This window comes from Mixophyes fleayi, chromosome 3 (genome assembly GCF_038048845.1).
Source record: "Mixophyes fleayi isolate aMixFle1 chromosome 3, aMixFle1.hap1, whole genome shotgun sequence".
Lineage (NCBI taxonomy): Eukaryota > Metazoa > Chordata > Amphibia > Anura > Limnodynastidae > Mixophyes > Mixophyes fleayi.
Window position 1 is genome coordinate 256,978,042 of NC_134404.1, and position 21,329 is coordinate 256,999,370.

The window sequence follows — 21,329 nt, forward strand, 5'->3', positions numbered from 1 at the left end:
ATTTTTATTAATCAGCTGTGAGTTTTGTAATCATGTTACTAAAAACAAAAATGAGTAGAGCATTGGTAACAGGCAAATATTGTTGATTTACTAAATTAAAATGAGGAAGTGAAGATGTGAAATATATGGTGTAACAGGGTAACAGGAAATGTCAGCAAAATGTACAGCAGTGAATTTCATCACATAAAAAAAAACATTTTATACCACTTCGTCTAAAAAATAACTTAGTATGACATTTTAAAAATAAATTCATCATATATATATATACAAGCAGCCAGAAACGCTGGATCCTAGGGGGCGCTACGCCGGCAATCTTTTCCAGGATTTTTTTTCTTTTTTTTTTTAAATATCAATGCCCCTAAAATCTCGGCGCTCACCTCCTCATTGATTGGGGCCACCCCTGGTCTCAAGGGGGTGGCCCCAACTTTCCCTGTACACACTGTGGTAAATGCAGGCAGCTAACAGCACATCTGATGCTGTTAGCTGCCCTGTCAGTGCGAGAGCCTGGAGAGAAGGGGAGCAGAGCAAGGTAAGTTTGTTAAATATCCAGGGAACAGGTATGACTGGGGGGAGGCGATTAATGAATTGGCTAGAGGGGGTTTAATGAATTGGCTAAGGGGGGGAGGAGGTATCTGGGGGCGGTTAATTAATTGGCTGGGCGGGTTAATGAATTGACTAGAGGGGGGAAATTATTAAATTGGCTAGGAGGTGGGAGGTGGTGATTGGCTAGAGGAGGGTGTTAATTAATTGGCTGGAGGGGTTAATGGATTGGCAAAGGGGGGTTTAATGAATTGTGGCTAGGGGGGGTGTTAATGAATTGGCTAGGGGGGCTGTTAAAGAATTAGCAGGCAGGGGGAGGTGATGAAATAGCTTGTGGGGGCATGATCTCTGTATTGTGTAGCGATTTGCTTTCTATGATCTCAGCAGTCACTAGAATGTTAAATACTAGACAGACAGAGATGGTAGATGTTAGTATATGATTATAAATAGTTTTTATATATTTTATTGTATACACATATGCCTGTACTAGGGGGATGTTTTACTTGGTCATAATGGAGTGTTTGTGTGAATCATTCAAGGTTTGGTAATGTTTTGCATTTTAATACAATTTTTGCACATTTTCAATTCAGGACCCAAAGGTTCCAGTAGCAAGCCAACTGACAACAACGCTCCAAGAACAAGCAAGTTAGAACATCAGGTAGTCTACGGAGCAAAATCAGGTAAGAGAGAGTGACACAATTTGTCTAACCCTGAATGCAGAATTTTACTGGAATGACATTTTAATATGTTTGCAGAAGGAAGTGTTTTAAGTAGTAATTAATATTTTTCAATTTTGTGTGAGTGTATATATATATATATATATATATATATATATATATATATATATATATATAAGAAAACAGGGATACTCTGCACTCTCCAAACACATAATTATTGCTATACCAAGTACTGTTCTATATTAGAAACAGGGAATGTTAGTTCCACATATTGCAATATGTGTTAAGCTGACCAACTGACGCCAAAGTCTTCCCATTCTGGCCAGTCCTAACATGATAATTATTTATATGATTATGTAAGTCCCATAATTCTTGCATCCCATTTTCTACATTCTTTACATTTATTAATTCCAACTTGAGTCAGGTGAGTCCCAGGTGTCTAATGGCTGCTAGTGCTTGGGAAAGCCTTTCCTTTAAAAGCTGTGTGCAGGTAAGCCTTAAGCCCAGATAAAATAGCATAGCATTTGATCATGTTAGGACTGGCCAGAATGGGAAGACTTTGGCGTCAGTTGGTCAGCTTAACATATATTGCAATATGTGAAACTAACATTCCCTGTTTCTAATATAGAACAGTACTTGGTATAGCAATAATTATGTGTTTGGAGAGTGCAGAGTATCCCTGTTTTCTTGTCCATAAAATGTGCGCAACCCCCTCTTGCACCCCAGTTTGTACATGGTGAGTGCAGAGAATCTATGTCTGTTTTTTATATATATATATATATATATATATATATATATATATAATATATATGTGTATATATATATATATATATATATATATATATATATATATAAATATATGTGTGTGTGCATATACATTATGTATATATCTATATATATATATATCTATATCTATCTATCTATATATATATATATATATATATATATATATATATATACCGTACATACATGTGTATAAGCCGAGTTTTTTAGCACATTTTTTATGCTGAAAAAGCCCCCCTCGACTTAAACTCGAGTCAATACGTTTTCCCAGTTTTTTGTGGTAAAATTAGATGCCTCGGCTTATATTCGGGTCAGCTTATACTCGAGTATATACGGTATATATATATATATATATATATATATATATATATATATATATATGGCTCAGACTTATGTGCTCGGATATATGTGTGTATATGGCATTATTTTGTTGCACTGTATCTCCGGCAGCAGTTATATCCGTCACCTGTAAATTGCCAATAAAGAAAATCCGTTGACTGCTAAGTTCGTCATTTACAGAGGTCACAGTGCGATTGGCACTTTTAAGGCAGCAATGGGTGTACCCAACGCCTCTATAATGTATTCTAGCGCCGGGTACACCCATTGCCGCCTTAAAACCACCAATCGCACTGTGATCGAGCATCTGTGGGCTGTGCTGGAAAAAGTCTGAGCCATGGAGGCCCCACCTTGCAATATACAGGACTTAAAGGAGCTGTTGCTAATGTCTTGGTGCCAGAAACCACAGGACACTTTCAGAGGTCTTATCGAGACCATTCCTCGATGGGCTAAATCTGTTTAGGTGGCACAAGGGGAACCAACACAATATTAGGCAGGTGGGTTTAATGTTGTGGCTGATTGCTGTATAAAACAAAGCCAACTGGATCTTATGAATTTTCCTCCATAATTATGGTTTCAATTTTCTATTGGGTTTTAGTCACCTGCAAAAAATATATAAGCAGATATACTCTCTTTTTATTGAGCAATAAAGATTCTGCAGATATAATATGATAATTTCAAGCGCCATACATAAATGAAGATATATATTATGTCCACATTATATACTAATCAAGCTTTGTACAGGAACTTTATAACATAATAATATAACATATAATTTTTGTACACAAATAATACATTTATTTAAGTCTTTTTGAACAGCGTTTCTTCCAGTTCTACCTATCCCGCAGTACAACTTCTGTGTTAATGACTACTTGAAAGTGAGGTGTCATTTAGAAAATAAATCTACATAGTGGAGCCCATCCTTCTTTCCTCTTAAGCAATCTTAGTAATACAAGCAGTTTCTGAAAGAGTTTCCTGTCAAGTTGAGATGCTCTCAGTGGATTGTACAGCCAAATTATTGCTGCTGCATTCTACACTGAATTTCTGGGTATGTAATTTCTTCTCTTTCTCTCTTTTTTAGATTTTTTGCTCTTTTGTCTTTTAATGTGATATGTAAATTAAAAGTTTTGTTATTTTTCATCTGACTAAATCATCTTAAATTAGCTGTTGCGTGCATACACACTTGCACAAGAGTGGAAATTACTTGAATATATTATCTCTTGTTCAACAAGTGACATTTTTCATTCTGCCACAATGTGGAACTGCCGTACAGATGGCTTTATTAAGTCCCCTATTATTAAATGTGTTGCATCAGGAACTAGTGTTGAAACTGTTTTTCTTCTAACAGTCTAATCCATAATAGTATATGCTTTGAGAGAAAAAAAAAAAACTAACCACAAGCCTTACACTATTAGACAGAACGGTCTGGTCAATAGCAGCTTATATAGAGAACCTTGGGGGTATATTTAATAAATTGCAGGTTTGAAAAAGTGGAGATGTTGCCTATAGCAACCAATCAGATTCTAGCTGTCATTTTATAGAATGTACTAAATAAATAATAGCTAAAATCTGATCAGTTGCTATAAGCAACATCTCTACTTTTTCAAACCCACAGTTTAGTAAATATACCCCTTGAACTAATTAAGGGTTGAATGGTGTGTGTCTTTCAACAAATGCTACCATCAGGAATGTTAGGGCATTTCAGCAGCAACACTTGAGAAGCCCAATCAATTATTCTTCCTGTAGTCTAAAAAACAGAAAGTGAAACAGATTATATTATAAACACACATTAAGACCAGTTCTCTCACAATAATGCACCTACATACCCAAACAATGGCAGCAATTTACGATGTGCAAACATAGAACTCAATTGCATATTTCTATTAGCATTAACATGTGAACATTTGCGAGTGACTATTCTCTGTTGTATGTGGTTTTGCACTCTCCATTGAGTGTTAATGCATAACTAATTTCCATATTTGTCATATAGACACAGAATGGTATGTTAATGGAGTTAGTGCCACTGGTAGGTCCAAGTGAATTCCGCCGTTAATTAAGGGTTGGGTATTTCATTGACAGGTGGCATGCCATTGCTAATACAAGGACTATATTTTTACCAAAATAATTCCCAAGATCTGCTCTTCACCATGTCTGTTTCCTCCAATAGTGACTTAGAAACTTTTCAGAGAGTGATTTTGAAAGAGCTATGCAGGGAAGTCATCAAATAGCACATTAGTGACAATTTACTATATGAAAAACCTCTATCCAAAAAGAGTGATTGTGCTGATAGTAAAGGGATAGGTGGAGGTGTTTTGCCGTGATGTCAGCTCTTGAGTTAAATGAGTTACTGGCATGAGGTAGGAGACAATAGGAAATTGACACAAAGGGCCTGATTCAAGTCCAAATGCAACTTGCAAGGATCTTGCATTTTTAAAAAAAGTAAGGAACTTGAGCATAGTTCTGACCATATTCAAATGCAAGCGTATCTCAAGTTACATTTCGATTTGGGCCTAGGTGGAAGTACGTTCTGGCTAAACAGTAGTTGTGTATATAGGTACACACAGACTGCTGTATATGGACATGTGTATGTACAATAAAAGGTCACACAAGAACGCATACAAATTGTAATGTAAAATATAAGAACAACTCTTAACAGAAACATAAACATTTATAGCAACTATTTTTTTTACATTAAATACATAAAGATGCTTGCAATACGTACTGCACATACAATGCAATACTTACTGTGCATACAATGCATTTTTATAGTATATATTAATTGCAAATTCTTCTGTGCAGCGTAGGGCTATCTAATAAAGAACACAGCGAGGCGAACGCCGACGCGCGTTTCACATAATTGTTTTAACTTGGCAAGCCGAGGAGTGGAACAAGAATGATTTGCACATTCTGATCTGAATGGAGGGATATTTCTGATGTCTTCCAGAAGCATTGGCATGTATTACTACTAGATGATGATCTCAGACAAAACCTTGATGATCAAATTGCAATAACATGGCGGAGACCTCGTAATTTGAAATATCGCTTTGTTCATAGCCACTTTATTAACAAAAAGAAATTGTTGAAATCAACAATGGGATTTTATAGATGTGGCAGATGCAAAGCTTGCAAATACACTATCCAGATGCATCAATATGTGGATAGGTATTCTAGAATTTGGAATATTAATCAATTTGTAAATTGTAATTCTGTTGGGGTTTTCTATTGCTTGACTTGCCCTTGTGGCCTCAAATATATAGGTATGACAACAAGACCATTTAAAAGACGCCTGTTGGAACATGTTAACAACATTAAAAATGCCCCCAATGATAGAGATAAATTCAAACCTCTCACTACAGTGACCAAACATTTTTTTATTATATCATGACAATCATCCGGACACACTTCAAACCTTTGTGATGGAACAGGTATCTCTAGGAATCGGAGGTGGTAATTTACAGCAGAACTCCTGAAAAAAGAATCTAAAAAGATATTTTTAATGAACAGTTTGGTGCCATATGGTCTGAATGATAAAACTAATTATATGGTTTTCATCTAATATGGACGTCTTCATGTAAAAACATATATGTATATCTCATCATTGTTTATTCCTTTTCTTTTTTGTTTTATTATATTGGCACATTTTTTCACATTATATTATTACATATTTATTTATGTATGTTTTAAAATTTATATTTTAGTTGGCGTTAGTAATATGAGGCTGTAGTGTCTTAGATTATTTACTATTCGTTTCTTTGGTTAGTGATTCTTAATTCTCACTTCACTATTTTTCACTTTATATTATCACTATTAATCTGATCTATTTAGATCACTCATAGATTTATTGTTTTTCACACACTATTTAAAAAAGGATATACACTTCCTTATCTATAATATAAATGTCTAGTGGCGTGTGTTAGTCTGTCTGTGTGTGTGTGGAAAAAATAAAACAAAGCTGCAGTGCCACCTGCTGGGCGGAGTTATACACTGACCTACTAAATTCTTAGTGTGTGTGGAAAAAAAAATTCAGAAAGGGCTGAAATTTGGTATACTAAGATGTTTTTAATTTGTTAATTTAATTTGTTAATTGTTAAAAGTGTTTATAAAGATTTAAAAAATATATATATATATTTCTTGAAGGAGAAGTGACAGTTGGGAGTGGTTGGTGGTTGCCGGGGGTGACAGTGGGGAGTGGTTGGTGGTTGAGGCCTGGGCTATGGCCCAAATGCATGACAAGAACCTTTTTAACACCTTAAGTAGCTTGATTTGACTAGAATGCATGCATGGGTTAACTTGTTATAAATAATACTCAACAACGTTATTGATGAAACCTCAAGCGTTTAGGTGCTCTTACATAACAATAATGGTAAATATAATAATATCAAAGTAAAATATTTGATACTTAAATTTTATGAACTTCAGACTCTTGGTGTGCAGTTACTCCTCATTTGAATTTTCATGTGAATAAAACAAATAACAAATACATAGCGTAATACTGTAAGTGCAAATCAAATATAAACAAATAAGTAATATTTTGGTTTCTTCTCCTTTAAACCGCTTTATATAGTGCACTTCCAGAAACAAATAGGAACATGTGTTTCTAATTAAGTAATAGACTTTCTTCTGAATGTGTTTTTCCACAGCATGAAACGTTTTTTTTTCAGGATTTCTCATCCCTTTTGTGTGTATACTCACAAGATATTGTGACTTAGTAAGCATTGTATGTATATCTTTATAATTTCTTTTACTGTAGATGACTTACTCCAATCTTTAGCTTAAAAATGATCCAAAAGGTATCCCAGTAGAAAATCTTTTAATTTTGCATGTATATTTGCAAATAGGATAAAAATTGGTACAAAATGTAGGGTACAATTCTCTGTTTTGGACCCAGCTCTCCGATACCACCGCTTTGCCTGCTACCCATCAGCTCTGACCAGTGTGATAGGCCAGGGGGGATCCATCCACAGCAATCGTGCCCCATAGAAAGAGGTCAGGAGTACCAGCGCAAGTACACCAGTAACAGGGTACACTAGCAGCGTCAGTTACCCAGAAGAAACACGGTACTGGATGCCGGTAAAGAGCCCAGTGGTGGCAGCATTTGTGAGCCCCTCCTACTGTGGTTAGAGGTTGCATTTGGGATAATGAAAGGGAACGGTGGCAAAAGTAAGCCCAATCGGTTCCCAGCAGTGACAGACAGGGTGGCGTAGGCGGTCCATCCTGTCACAGCTGAACCTTATGCAGTGCCCATACGAAGGCTAGGCAATATTGTTCAATGGTAGCATACGCCCCCTCTCGGGTGAGTCGTTTTCTACTTAGGAAAATGATAGGGTGCTCCTCTCGCTGTCACCTTGCTAAGGAGAGCTCCTAGTCCATAGTTAGATGCAACGGTCTGTACTATAAACCTCCGTTTGAAATCTGGGGCCTGCAGCACAGGGGACTGGCCAGAGCATATTTCAGAGCTGTAAATGCATTTTCACAATCCTCTGTTCAATTAACCACCTGTGGTAATTTCTTTTTTGTTAAGTCAGTAAGAGGTTTGGCTAGGGTGCTATAATGGGGCACGAACTTTTGGCAATTCCCAGCTGTACCTAAAAAAGACATGATTCGCTTTTTTGTGATAGTGGTCGGCCACGTAGTGATCGCCTCTACTTTGGCTGGGTTTGGGCGGAGGGTACCTCCCCCTACACAGTTCCCCAAGTGCTGCACTTCAGGCATGCCAAGCTGGCACTTTTCTGGTTTGATTGTCAGACCTGCCTCCGTAACACACTATTCAGATGGATCAGGTGCTCCTCCCAGGTCAGGCTGAACACCTCAATGTCATCCAGGAAGGCAACTGCATGTCCATCCTGGGTCTTAAGCAGGTCATTAACCAGGCACTGGAAGAACACAGGGGCATTTATCTTTCCAAAGGGCAAAAACTCAAACAGCCCAAATGGGGAGATAAATGCGTACCGCTCACATGCCTCGGGTAACAATGTGATCTGCGAGTAACCTCTACTGAGATCGATGATGGTGATCTAGTAGTTCATCTATCCTAGGCATAGGATAACCATCAAACACTGTGGTGTCATTCAACCTCCTATAGTCTACACAGAACCAGGTGCCCCCACATTTTTTTGGGACCAGTACCACTGGGGCAGCCCAGTAACTGTGAGACTTTTGAATTACCCCTAGCTGCAACATCTCGTCTATCTCCATTTTCAATGCTTCTAGCACTTCTAGGGAAGTACGATATGCTGGCTTTCTGAGGGGGGTCTGGTTGCCTGTGTTTACATGATGTATGTCCAAGTGTGTTTTTCCAAGTGTAAAATGGGACTGATTGGGCCGTAGCATGTCAGCTAGCTGTTCTAGCTGAGAATTAGACAGCTCTTCACTGCAGTGGGTGCCTGCTAGGGACCCTGCCTCTTTAGCAGCAGCTGATAAATCTACCAAGAAGTTAGATTTCTGATCACACTCAGGCAAGCTACACACAGCTAATACACAAGCTTCCCTGTCATGATAAGCTTTGAGCATGTTGATGTGATATACCTTCTGCCTTTTTTGGTCCTCATCTTTTGCCACTACATAATTGACATCATTAATGCGCTGTATAATGGTGTAGGGGCCCTCCCAGGCAGCCTGCAACTTGTTCTGGCGCATAGGGATCAGAACCAGAACCTTTTGCCCCACATCAAATATGTGTTCTCTCTCATTACGGTCATACCACAGCTTCTGTTTCGCCCGCTCAGCTTTTAGGTTGCTCTGTCACACCTCATTAAGGACTGCAATTTTTCCCTGAACTACATCACATAGTGCACCACTAACATTTCTGGGGTGATCAATTTCCCTTCCCACTGTTTCCTAATGAATTCTAACGGGCCGTGCACCTGGTGCCCGTACAGTAGTTCTAAGGATGAAAAGCCAGTGGATTCCTGCGGTACCTCGCTGTATGCAAAGAGGAGGTGCAGCAGAAACCTCTACCAGTCTCTTCCCTGCGACTCCACAAAAGTACTAAGCATTTGTTTTAGGGTGCCATTAAGGCGTTCGCACAGCCCGTTGGCCTGCGGATGATAAGGGGAAGTAATTAAATGATTCACCTGCATCTTTTTACAAAGACATGAACTTGGTACCTTGATCAGTTAACATTTATTATTATTTAGGAACCCCACCATGGAGAAGATAATTATAAGTGCATCTGTTACTTTGTCTGAGCAAATGGAGGAAAGAGCTTCTGGGTACCTAGTGGCATAATCCACTACAGTCAGAATGTACTCTTTCTCTGAGCTACTGGGAATGGCTAGAGGACCCACAATATCCACAGCAACCCGTTGAAAGGGTTCTGATATGAGAGGCAGGGGAATGAGAGGGGCCCTCCCCACATCACCAGATTTCTCAACCACCTGGCATGCATGGCAGGAGCAACATTACTTGGTTATGTCAGTCAGCATGCCAGGCCAGTAAAAATTATGTACCAAATGAGTTTTAGTTCTGGCAAGCCCCAAATGTCCTGCTAGGGGTATCTCATGGGCTACTTTCAGCAACTTTTCCTTATAGGTTTGAGGTACAACTAGCTGCCTGTCAGCAATTTTATCTGGATGCATACTCATCACATTTTTCTCTCTGTACAAAAGGCCATATTCCCCAAGAATTCTATCTTCTTCACCTTCAAGACAGGACTGACTGACCATCACTCTCACTGTCGATAAACTGGGACCAGTGTTTAGTTTTGCTTTGAAAGTGTCAGTTCTGAGCTTATCGGTGTTGCACACAACATGAGGTCACTCATTGAAATCACTGCCTGAATCTGCAGCTTCTACAGTGAGGGAGAGAGGTGGAGGGGGATTAGTTTCTAGTGTACTTTCCTCCACACTTGCAGGGATTAATGCACAGCTCCACTGTGCTGCTCTCTGGGTCACTACTGCTAATACATTTGATACAATTTCACACATTGGGTCACCTTCAGAATTGGGCATATGTAAATCGATCTGACTACCTAAAACATTAGCAGACATAGTATCACATTTAGGCACAATCGCACACATTTTGCCCTTATCAAATTCACAACCCAGGGGATTTAAAGTGTTAGTCTCTCCAACAAGAGCAGTATCATAAAACACATGAGTACTCTCAGTAGCACATAAAAATTCATTATATATTTTTGCACTCATGTTATGCTGGTCAGCAGAATCCACCTGGGAAAGAATAGGGTTAGTTTGCCTCAGTGCATCAGAAATGACATCACTTTCATTTATATAAGCATCATGCATCCTTCCCAAATCAGTTCCCAACAGTACCATGGCAGGCAGATCGTCTAGTACACCAACATCTTGTCTGCCATCTGCCAGAGCCCCAATCTAGGTAGACTCTAGTTAGTGATACAGCAGAATGTAGGCCCCCAACTCCTCGCGCAGCAATAGTCTTCCTGGGAATAATGTTCTCTGGGCTCACTAGAGCTGGATGTACAAGAGTCAGATCTGTGCCAGAGTCTAACAACCCAAGTGCGACTTGGTGTCCTACCTTAACTGCTTGCAAATTGTCTCTGGGGCGTTCTTGGGGTCCTCCTGCACACAGGACAGCCGACACTGGGATTCCTGCTGGGCCACCCACAGGAGAAAGAGTTGTTTTCTTCTTTTTGGGATAATTGACACTGATGTACCACACTTTATCACATGTAGAACACCTGCGGCCAGTTGCCAAAACAGGTTTCCCCCCCGCCCTCCCAAAAGGTGCAGCAACAGCTGGTTTGGTTGATGGGGATCTCGGGTGATCCTCCAGGTTGCCTCTCTTCCCATGTAGTTTGCCCTGGCGCTGCCCAACTCTTCTTCGTTACAGGAGCCCTGATAACTGTGCACTTGTCAGCCAGGCTAGCAGCCATTTGTGATGTCTTAGGGTCATAATCCACAACCCATTCCCTCACCTCAGCTGGGCACAGTGTGAGGAACTGCTCCTGGAGAATAGATCCTTTACATTATCATAGTCTAGTACCTGCAATCCCCCAATCCATTGATGCATCATGGATGATAATTGCGTTAACAGTACGGCATAGGTATCAGAGCGACTGCGCCTTGAGTCCCAGAATTTCCGCTGATAAGCCTCAGGAGTTATGTTGAAACAAAGTAACAAAGCTTTCTTACTTGCAACATTATCGCCATCCAGTTCCCGGGGAAGGTCTGCAAACGCTTCCAAAGCTTTCCCTCCAGGGGTTAAATAGCTGTCCCACTCACTGGGGTCCAGTTCAAACTGTCGGCAAGTGCTTTCAAATTCCCTCAAGAATGTATCAAGGTCACTGTCTTTTTCCAAACCAGGGAATTGGTCGTGCCTGGGTTTTTTCCTACCCAGATCTCGGTCTGAACCAGGCTAGCTCCAGCTGGTGTTTATGTTCAGCTTGTCGCTGTGCAGCGGCAGATTCATCTGCAAGATGTTCGATAGCCTCCCTGTCTGCTCGGCGTTCTACAACTTCTTGGAGTTGCTGGATCAGCCGCAGTGATGTTGCAGAGTCTGCATCCTTCATCTGTTTGAGAGCAGTGTGAAGGTAACTGTCCAGGATAGACTCCCCACTTGGTTCAACAGAGGTATTTGTGGTAATATCCAGTGCTGACTGCCCTCCTGGGACAACAACAATTCCTCTATCGACACACAAAGCCAAAAGCTCATCCTTTTTCATCTGCTTATAGTCAGTGGCCATTCTGGACCTCACACTTCCACCAATTAAAAAAATTGAAAAGAAAACAAGAAGGGGGGAAAAGAAAGTATTTGCGCTAAATGTATTTTAACATTTTGTAAGCTTTGAGCATAATCTACAGTCAATTAGTATGCTGACTCTCTCTAGAATCACACACCACTAATTCACTTAAGTTCTTATGATAAAAAGAAAAATATTATCAATCCCACCAAGCTGCCAACGAATGTCCAGCCTGTCCCAGATACAGCAATCTAAACAGCTGGCCATAACTGGCATCACCTTAGTCACTTAGTAATGAATACACCTTTTCTGCCACCACAAAGGATTTTTTATGGTGTTCTTACATTCACCAAAACCACTTATTAATGTTTCACACTTAAATCACATACACATATAGCATGATCCTCCCTGGGCTTCGTAAATTCACAAAAAAACACGGAGAATACACTAGCTTAAATTTATTTAATCTGAAAACATGTTTCCAAGGCTTAGTTACAAAAAAGTTTATAACAAGATATACAATAAGTTGCACACATAAGTTTCAGAAATGAAATAGGAAATATAAGCAGAATCACTACATACTAGTTAAGACTTGGCATGTGTGAGGTCTTGATAGACCCCCTCAGGAAAATGCACAATGTAATGTCTAAAGCAGAAGATTTTAAACCCTTCTTACAGGCTCTTCACCCTCACCTTAGGAATTACATTTTCAATTAAGTCAGATTGATTCCCAAAATGACACAGAGCTTTCCAAAGTAAATTATCTATCACTAAGATATATGTTTGTGCAACTCAGAGAGTCTCTCACCTCTGCTCTTCTTGAGTGGCAAGATGATTTACAACTTTGGGGCTTCAAACTCCTCCAAAATCCTTATTAATCCCCGGCCTGGCTAGTTTCAAAAGATTTTTGACACTTGCATAGGTTCAGACTCATGTCATTTAGCAAAGCACACGTTGAGATTACATTACAAGGTTACATACAATACACAATGTCCTACTGGAAAATTAAGGGAAAATATCTTTAGTACATAATCATTATACATCCATTGATCGGATCATCAAGAACTTCAAGGAGAGAGGTGCAATAGTTGAATAGTTGTGAAAAAGGCTTCAGGAACGCCCAGCAAGCGTCACAACCATCTCCTAAAGTTGATTCAGCTGCGGGTATGGGGTACCACCAGTGCAGAGCTTGCTCAGGAGTGGCAGCAGGCAGGTGTGAGTGCATCTGCATGCACAGTGAAGCAAAGACTTTTGGAGGATGACCTGGTGTCAAGAAGGCTAGCAAAGAAGTCACTTCTTTCCAGGAAAAACATTAGGGACAGACTCATATTCTGAAAAAGGTACAGGGATTGGACTGCTGAGGACTGGGGTAAAGTCATTTCCTCTGATGAATCCCCTTTCAGATTGTTTGGGGCATCTGGAAAAACACTTGTCTGGAGAAGGAAAGGTGAGCGCTACCATCAGTCCTTTGTCAGTAAAGAATCCTGAGAATATTCATGTGTGGGGTTGCTTCTCAGCCAAGAAAGTGGGCTCACTCACAATTTTGCCTAAGAACACAGCCATGAATAAAGAATGGTACCAAAACATCCTCCAAGAGCAAATTCTCTCAACCATCCAAAAACAGTTTGGTGACGAGCAATACCTTTTCCAACATGATGGAGCACCTTGCCATAAGGCAAATGTGATAACTAAGTGGCTCGGAGATCAAAACATTGAAATTTTGGGTTCATGGCCAGGAAACTCCCCAGACCTTAATCCCATTGAGAACTTGTAGTCAATCCTGAAGAGGCGGGTGGACAAACAAAAACCCACAAATTTTAACAAACTCCAAGCATTGATGAGGCATGTATGGGCGGCCATCAGTCAGTATATGGTCCAAAAGTTGATTGACAGCATGCCAGGGCGAATTGCATAGGTCTTCAAAAAGAAGGATCAACACTGCAAATATTGACTCTTTGCATAAATTTAATGTAATTGTCAATAAAAGCCTTTGACGCTTATGAAATGCTTGTAATTTTACTTCAGTGTACCATAAAAACATCTGACAAAAAAGTATAAAAACATTGAAGTAGCAAACTTTGTGAAAACCAATACTTGTGTTATTCTCAAAACTTTTGGCCATGACTGTAGGGTTGTTTTGGGACATTTATCCTTTTTTGCCTGTATCACTGTTTGGTTTATTGTACAGAGGTAAAGTTTTATCCTCATTTCAACTTCTCACTGTTGAGGTTGTGAAGGAGTAAATGTCTATCCTCATCATCCCCCTGAAGATGACTATCATTTATCTTATTACCTTGATTATACAACTATTGTGATTAGTCACTGGAGATTAATCGGTTTCATCAATGCAAATTGTCCACAAAGTACATAAAGATTAAACAAATAAATCTTTGTGCTATGATTTGGTAAAGGGATGACTATATTTGAGAAGTTTTATTAACATCTGAACTGCTAACATTGGCTAGTCATTCCATCTTTTGGTAGCTACAAAACCAAGGACATTTTTAGGTGGCTACTTTTGTTTTCTTTATGCAAGTTGTCTTTCTCTATAACATAACTGACAGTCAAGTAAATTGGGTGTTGTGGCTTCATAATGAAAAAAAGTGCTTTAATTATAGATGGTCCATAGACAGACTTGTGAATGGGAATATACATTGACCCTTTTCCATCATCAATCAATTTAATCCTGATGCCTTCAGACTAAAGCTTCATCATTCCCTGAACACTTTTCACTGCTCTCTCCTCAAACCTGTTATCCATAAAATGCTTAATGGCTGACACCCATTCCTTCCCTTAAACTCTTACACCATTTAACTAAACATAAAATAAATGACACAACTTAAATGTGGCGAAAGCAAAGGAATTTATTTTGTATAGGTATGGTGGTGGAGAAAAAGAGCAGTCAAAGCAACAACATGCCTTCCAATTAACACCATCTGAACTATAAAGACGTGAATTCTGAAAACAAATAAGCGGGTGTTCAATCCGCACACCACCAAACGATTGATTGAACGGGCTATCACCAAGTTAACCTTCTTCCGTACCTCATCGGCCACTCGGCCATTGCAGAAATAATGCCAATTCAACCTAGGCACTATATCAGACCAGCATATAATAAGATCGGGCCAAGAGGCACGGACCCAAGCCAACTCAGAAAGAATTGAGAAATTAAGATCAACATATTTTCCTAATTCCAAATCATTCCCTCCTAGATTATCTACCAAAATAAGGGGCACTGCTCGTTTTGCTACCTCGTCTACCAGGAGTTTCCTAAAACCGGGCTACCGTAAACCCCTCTGACCAATCCACTGGACCACTACGAACTCTGGACTAGCAGATGTATCCACTGCTGCCCTATGCAATGCAGCCCAATGAACATACAAGTGCAGCAAAAGACAAATATAAATATTAGCATACATCTCAAACAAGCACATTTCAAAGAAAGGTGAATGGAGAAGGAAAAAGAATCAAAAAGGTGGCCAGCATGGCCTAGAGAAAAAGCATGCACATCCATATCCATCGTAATCAGCAGTCCATCGCACCAGAAGTGTACATTCCCACAAAGTGAAAGAAGCAGAAGCACATGCAAAGGTAAAATCATAAAACCTTGTGGTGCCAAGTGCCAATCAGGCACAATTTTTGTTAAGAGCAGCGGCGGTGCCCAGCCGCCGCGACTCTCTTACCTGCGTCCCGGCCGTCGCTATGGCGACCGGGACGTCACTTCCGCCCATAACCCGGCTGTTGCCAGGGCAACGGTTGGACGCTTCAGCGCTGCGTCCCGGCAATGAGAAGCCGGCGCATGCGCTCATCAATGTTACTAGCCTGCGGGCTAATGAATTTAGGGGCTGGGTACTATCAGAGCCAGGCTCTGATTGGCTGTGCTTACTATTTAAGGCAATGAGGTCTGCTACCTCATTGACGGTTATAGCTTCTGCCTCCCAGTCTGCTGACCTGCTTGTTCCTGCTCCTGTGTATTGAAATTCTGCTGATCTCTCGTGTATGACCCTTGGCTTGTATTTGGACTTCGCTTGTGTATCCCGTGACCCTGACCTTTGGCCTGTTTACCGTTTCTCCTGTTTGCCTGTGACCCTTGACCCCGGCTTGTTAACTGGAATTGCAACCTGCTGCCGGCCCTTGACCTCTGCGTGGACCTCACTCTGCTTGCCTGGGTTCTCCCCAGCCGGTACACGGTTCACAACCCTCTGTCAGTCTGCAGCCCAGTCTGTCCCCACCATCAGGGGCTCCAGTGAACACCTGATTGGCAGAGTAGACTCCGGGTTGTGTTGTGCCGGCTGGAGGGGTTCCTAACACTTTTTAGAGGCAAAAATAGAGAAATCCCTTCTGTCCTTCCTCCAAAAGCATGAGCAGTCGAAACCTTGTGCCCCTACAGCAGCGAGAGCCAGCTGAGAAAAAAAGTCAAGGAAGAAGAGAGGGTCATACATAATGTTTTTACACATTAGTTTTCCACCTGCATAACTCCTTTATAGCGGGCCATGACACCCCAGCAACTGAAGCCGATGTAGCTGCCCCAATACGGAAAGAATGTGTGCTGAGAGCCCCACTAGGCCACAGGAAAGCAATTTCACTGATTATTGCAATCGGGCAAACAGAGCAACCCACTTTCGGAACAGTTGCATTCTAGCGCCCTTGCCCCAGCTGATCTGATATAGATTTCCTCACCTTGCAGCACACAGAATTACCAGATAAAACCACGTGTTGCCCGAGCATACCTTGAGCCTGACACAGCGTCACTGTTATGTACTTGCCTGTTATGAACTTGCCCTTAGAATTTCCCTTATTCAAGATGGCCGGGACTGTCTCATAAAGATCCCATCTTGGATCTCTGTTATGAACTTGCCTTTACAATAGCCCTTATCCAAGATGGCCGGGACTGTCTCATGAAGATTCCATCTTGGATCTCATTTCCTGTTTGGGCCTAGAAAAGATACTTCCAGTTTTGAAGCTTTTGCTTGAGTATTGTGTTTGTATCTGAACTAGATGCTTCCACAGAACCTTGATCCCACTTGTGATTTGGAATACAACTGCTTGACATTTCTACCAGACCTTTATCTATCTTGAGACTGTAGATTTCACTTGTTGGATACTTGAGCGATATATATATGAAAATAAATCCTGTTTACTACAGAACTACCTGGCTATTGAGTTCCGTTTGTGATACAAGAAGTGTGACAGTCACTCCGCCAGGCCCTAGCACCTCCTGTATCGCACCACGCAGCTTACTCACTTTTTCAAGTGGTAGCCGACAAAGGCCCAAGAACGTGTCTATCTCGATACCCAGGTACGACTACTGCCTTGTTTGACCTTCTGTTTTTTCTCTAGCGCCTGGGACGCCCAGTGAATGGAACAGGGCCATTACTGAGAACAACATCTCCTTGCAGGTAGCTTCCCTGCCCCCAGGCCCGACCACCAAGAAATCATCCAAGTAATGGGCGATTCCCTGATGGCCTGTGCCCGTGCAGACACACCAATGTAGGAATTAACTGAAGCACTCACAGAATGCACAAGGAAACCACGCATCCCATGGGGAGGCATCTGACTACATAATAGCCATCCTCCAACCTGAAACCCATGAAGGGAAAAGTCAGGGTGACGTAGCAACAAACGAAAAGCTGACTCAACGTCAACCTTCCACAGCAATGTGTCTTCACCAAAACCACGCACCATGTCAAGGGCGGCCTCGAAGAACTGGTAAGTGGCCCTACCAAACTTCTCCGGGATTGCATTGTTCACCGAAGACCCATGGGGTAATGAGAGGTGCTGAATCAGTCTAAACTTCCCTGCAACCTTCTTGGGAACCACTCCTACCGGGGAGACCACAAATCCCGGTAAGGTGGACTACGGAAATGGCCGCTCATGCGTCCCCAGCGCAACTTCCTTGCTAATATTGGCCGCCAACACACTGGCAGATTTCAAATTTCCTACCCTAATGAACTGGCCCTTCGATAGGTACCTGAAACCCGTAAAGAAAACCCTCCCTCAAAAATTCCACTTCACACTTGCACGGGTAGCGACTAAGCCATCAACTCAGGCTAACCACATTAATTAGTGATCCTGCTTTCCGCAGTGCCGGTGATGGGCTGGCTGATTCTCCCCTTTTGTCCTGCTTGTCACATGACTTAGCTGGGTGACCTCCCCCGCATCCAAGGCAAGTGTGGGAGAACTTACACCCTGGCCTATGTGGGCAACTTGCACAGTTGAAAGGGTAGCACCGACCCTTGATGAGAAAGGGCGCACTAACCCAACCTCGCCCTGGCTGCTGCCGTCACGTCAGTTTTTATAAGACTTATAGCTAGCTTCTCCTCCGTCCCTGCCACGACATTACAACCACCACCATTTTCTTGCATTGTTTGGACACAGCAAACATATCAACATACCTGCCTTTATCAATCCTGTCCCAAACAGAATTCCTGACCCCCTGAAATATGGCCGTGCTAGCGCAGCGCACCATTTCCTCCCCCCCCTGTCAAAGAGACGGGAACCCCTGTAACGCCCGGGCCTACATTCCGCTACGTGATTGCCCTGACGGGGCACAATATGCTACCGCAAGTGCTTAACCAGACGCTGGGGCAGTCCCCGGAGTCAGAAGAGGCAATACTCAAGCTATAACAGTCCGACAATACAGGTTTTACATCAGGCAAATCATACATATTGGACTCACCTTGGAAAACAGAACCACCCTCAGATCCAACCAACTGACCTTCCAAACCCGCTCGTGGCGAGGCATGCCACTCCCAACTTGGAGATTCGCCCAGAACCAACATGACCATCATCTGCTACAAGAGACGTGTTACCAAGAAAAAAACCCCAAAAGAAAACCCTGAAAACAATGTAAAACTGACAAATCCACACAGGAACAAACCAAGGAAAAATAGCCAGCAAATAGCAGATGTCAAGACACAGAAAGAGAATGAAAAGGGGAGGAGAGCAAAGAAAACTTGAGAAATTAAATAGGGGACAGTCAGTGGGTACAGAGATACTTGTCCACCAACGACTAGCTGCACAATAGACTGCTTCTCCTCGGACCATCCCATATATCATTGCCAACGATCCCTCCTCCATGAATCAGATGGGCGTCAAATTATTAACCCTCAGAGTACCACTACAGTCCACAGATCCAGCCTCAGCTTTTAAAATCCCTTGAGCCTCAATTCAGCCCTCAGTTCCTATTCTAGCAAGTTTATGTGCCATCAATCGCAGAGAGCTCACTCGGTCAACAAGGTGAAAGTCGGGAATTTCTGATAGAAAAAGTTTTTGATTCCAAGTGAGTCCAAGGACAAATTAATTTCTTGGTACAATGGAAGGATTGTGGCCCAGGGGAACGATCCTGGATTCCGTGGAATCGTCTACATGCTGACAAACTTATCAATAGATTCTATAGATATATAGATGTCGAGGTTCCTTAACCTCTCCTCAAGGGTGGGTACTGTAAGGAGCTGCGGCGGCTTCTGCACCACAGTCCCGGAGTGAGTCCTGGCTGCTATGGCAACAGCCGGGACGTCACTTATAGTCAGCGTCGGACTGGCCCACAGGACTACCGGTAAAATTACCGGTAGGCCCGGCTACCTTACGGCCACACCCCCTTTTAGTTGTGGGCGGAGCTTACCTGGAGGCCCGTTGGTCACACCAGGGTGCTCGCATTCCTCTCTGGCGTCCCCACTGCTGCGGATGACTGGCTGTCACTGACAGCCAGTCATCTTTTACCTTTCACATGCGATCGCAGCTGCGATCATGTGACCCGCCCACTCACCCTGTCAGCTGATGTTACCGCGCCGCTGAAGGGAGAAGATCAGAGAGGCTGCATCAATCAACTTTTGGGTAAGTATACTTTAACCAGTTGTTTATATTGTTTGTGCTAAAAAATCATTTATGTATTACAGTTTTTTATCTTGATAACACTGGATTACAATGTTATTAGTATTGGTTTTGATATTAGCTTAGCTTTGTTGATCATTACGCACACCCAGTATTAGATACACATTACAGTCCAAATAGGTGTGTATGTTTGTATCCTTGTGTGTCCCACTTCCCCCCTGATTTGCGCCCATCCCATAAAACCCTGTAAATTTTCATTATTTTGAGTACTGTCAGGATACTCTACCCCCTGGGAATAGTGGCAGCATCACCCTCTTCACCTTCTTTTTATTTTTACCAGAAAGTACTAAGTTAGCGCTCATCGTAAAAAGTATATGGGGTCTCCCATTACATCTGTTCTCAAAAAAAATATATATATATATATATATATATATATATATAAAATGTGTGTGAATTGAGAGGACTATTGCAGGCATAATATGAATCGGGGACACTTGCGTGGCATAACATTGTGGGTACTACCGTGTGGCATAGCATTGTTTTGGGGGCACTACTATGTGGCATAGGGGGGCTGCCTATCTATACTAAACTATAGGGGGGCTGACTATACTAAACTCTAGTTAGGGGGGCTGCACAGAGAACACTATAGGGAGGGGGTGATGGGACCTTTAATGCTGAGGTGGTTTGGGTCTATAATTGAATGTGGGTGCTGTTGATTTAATGGCAGGGATGGTTGGCATTTCTAAATGTACCCATTATTTTTTCCAAATAGGGCCCTCAACATTCCTGGATCCAGACAAGCCGCAACTAAAGAAACCAGCAGCCACAGGTGGTATAAGTGACAACAACAGGTAGGACAGTCTGTCAAATGTTCTGAGTCTAGTGCAGGCTTGGCTAACTTGTGGTACTCCAGGTATTGTGAAACTACAAGTCCCAGCATATCCTTACAGCAATAAGCTGCTATATATTGGCAAAGCATGCTGGGGCTTGTAGTTTCACTACACTAAGGTGCTAGCTGTCTTTCGTGGACTGACCACTCCCCCTCTAGTGTCTGGTTCCGCCTCTATGATGGCTGACCACACCCCCTTTGGTGGGCCCCTAGTGTTGCATTCCCCGGTGGGCCCTTCATGCCCCAGTCTGACACTGCTTATAGTTTCTCATCCCATCCATCACCTAGACAGCGACCGGGACACTCTCGGTAATAGTGCTGCACCCCGGCAGAACCGCAGCCTGGTGCGTGCGCAAGTGAAATAATTATTATTTATATAGCCTCCTGGGCAATAGGAGGAGGGCTGTACTAATTAATTAAACAAGCCCAGGGAGGCTTGGACTATGCCCCTCCTGTTCCCTGATTGGTGTGTATGTCTGTGTATAATGCAGGGAGGGTTTGGCCTCCCTTCTGGTTAAAGCATCTGTGTCCTGCACTATTGCTGACCTGCTCTGTCCTGTCCTGTGGATACTTTGCTTTGACCTGATACCTATTGTGACCCTTGGCTTTGTTT

The 21,329-nt window shown here is 42.0% G+C and overlaps 1 protein-coding gene across 4 annotated transcripts in view; it reads left to right on the top strand.

The window, feature by feature from the left end:
* IPCEF1 (interaction protein for cytohesin exchange factors 1) overlaps positions 1–21,329 on the top strand; it is a 209,755-nt gene that overhangs the window by 61,310 nt on the left and 127,116 nt on the right. Inside the window, exons 1-2 of one of the 4 annotated variants that reach the window (XM_075203485.1) lie at positions 1,145–1,220; positions 20,600–20,678. The gene's annotated coding sequence lies outside the window, so the exon portion shown is untranslated. Of the gene's footprint in view, positions 1–1,144; positions 1,221–3,297; positions 3,385–20,599; positions 20,679–21,329 lie in introns of those variants that run through there. The other 3 variants (XM_075203483.1, XM_075203484.1, XM_075203486.1) reach the window with 3 other exon arrangements.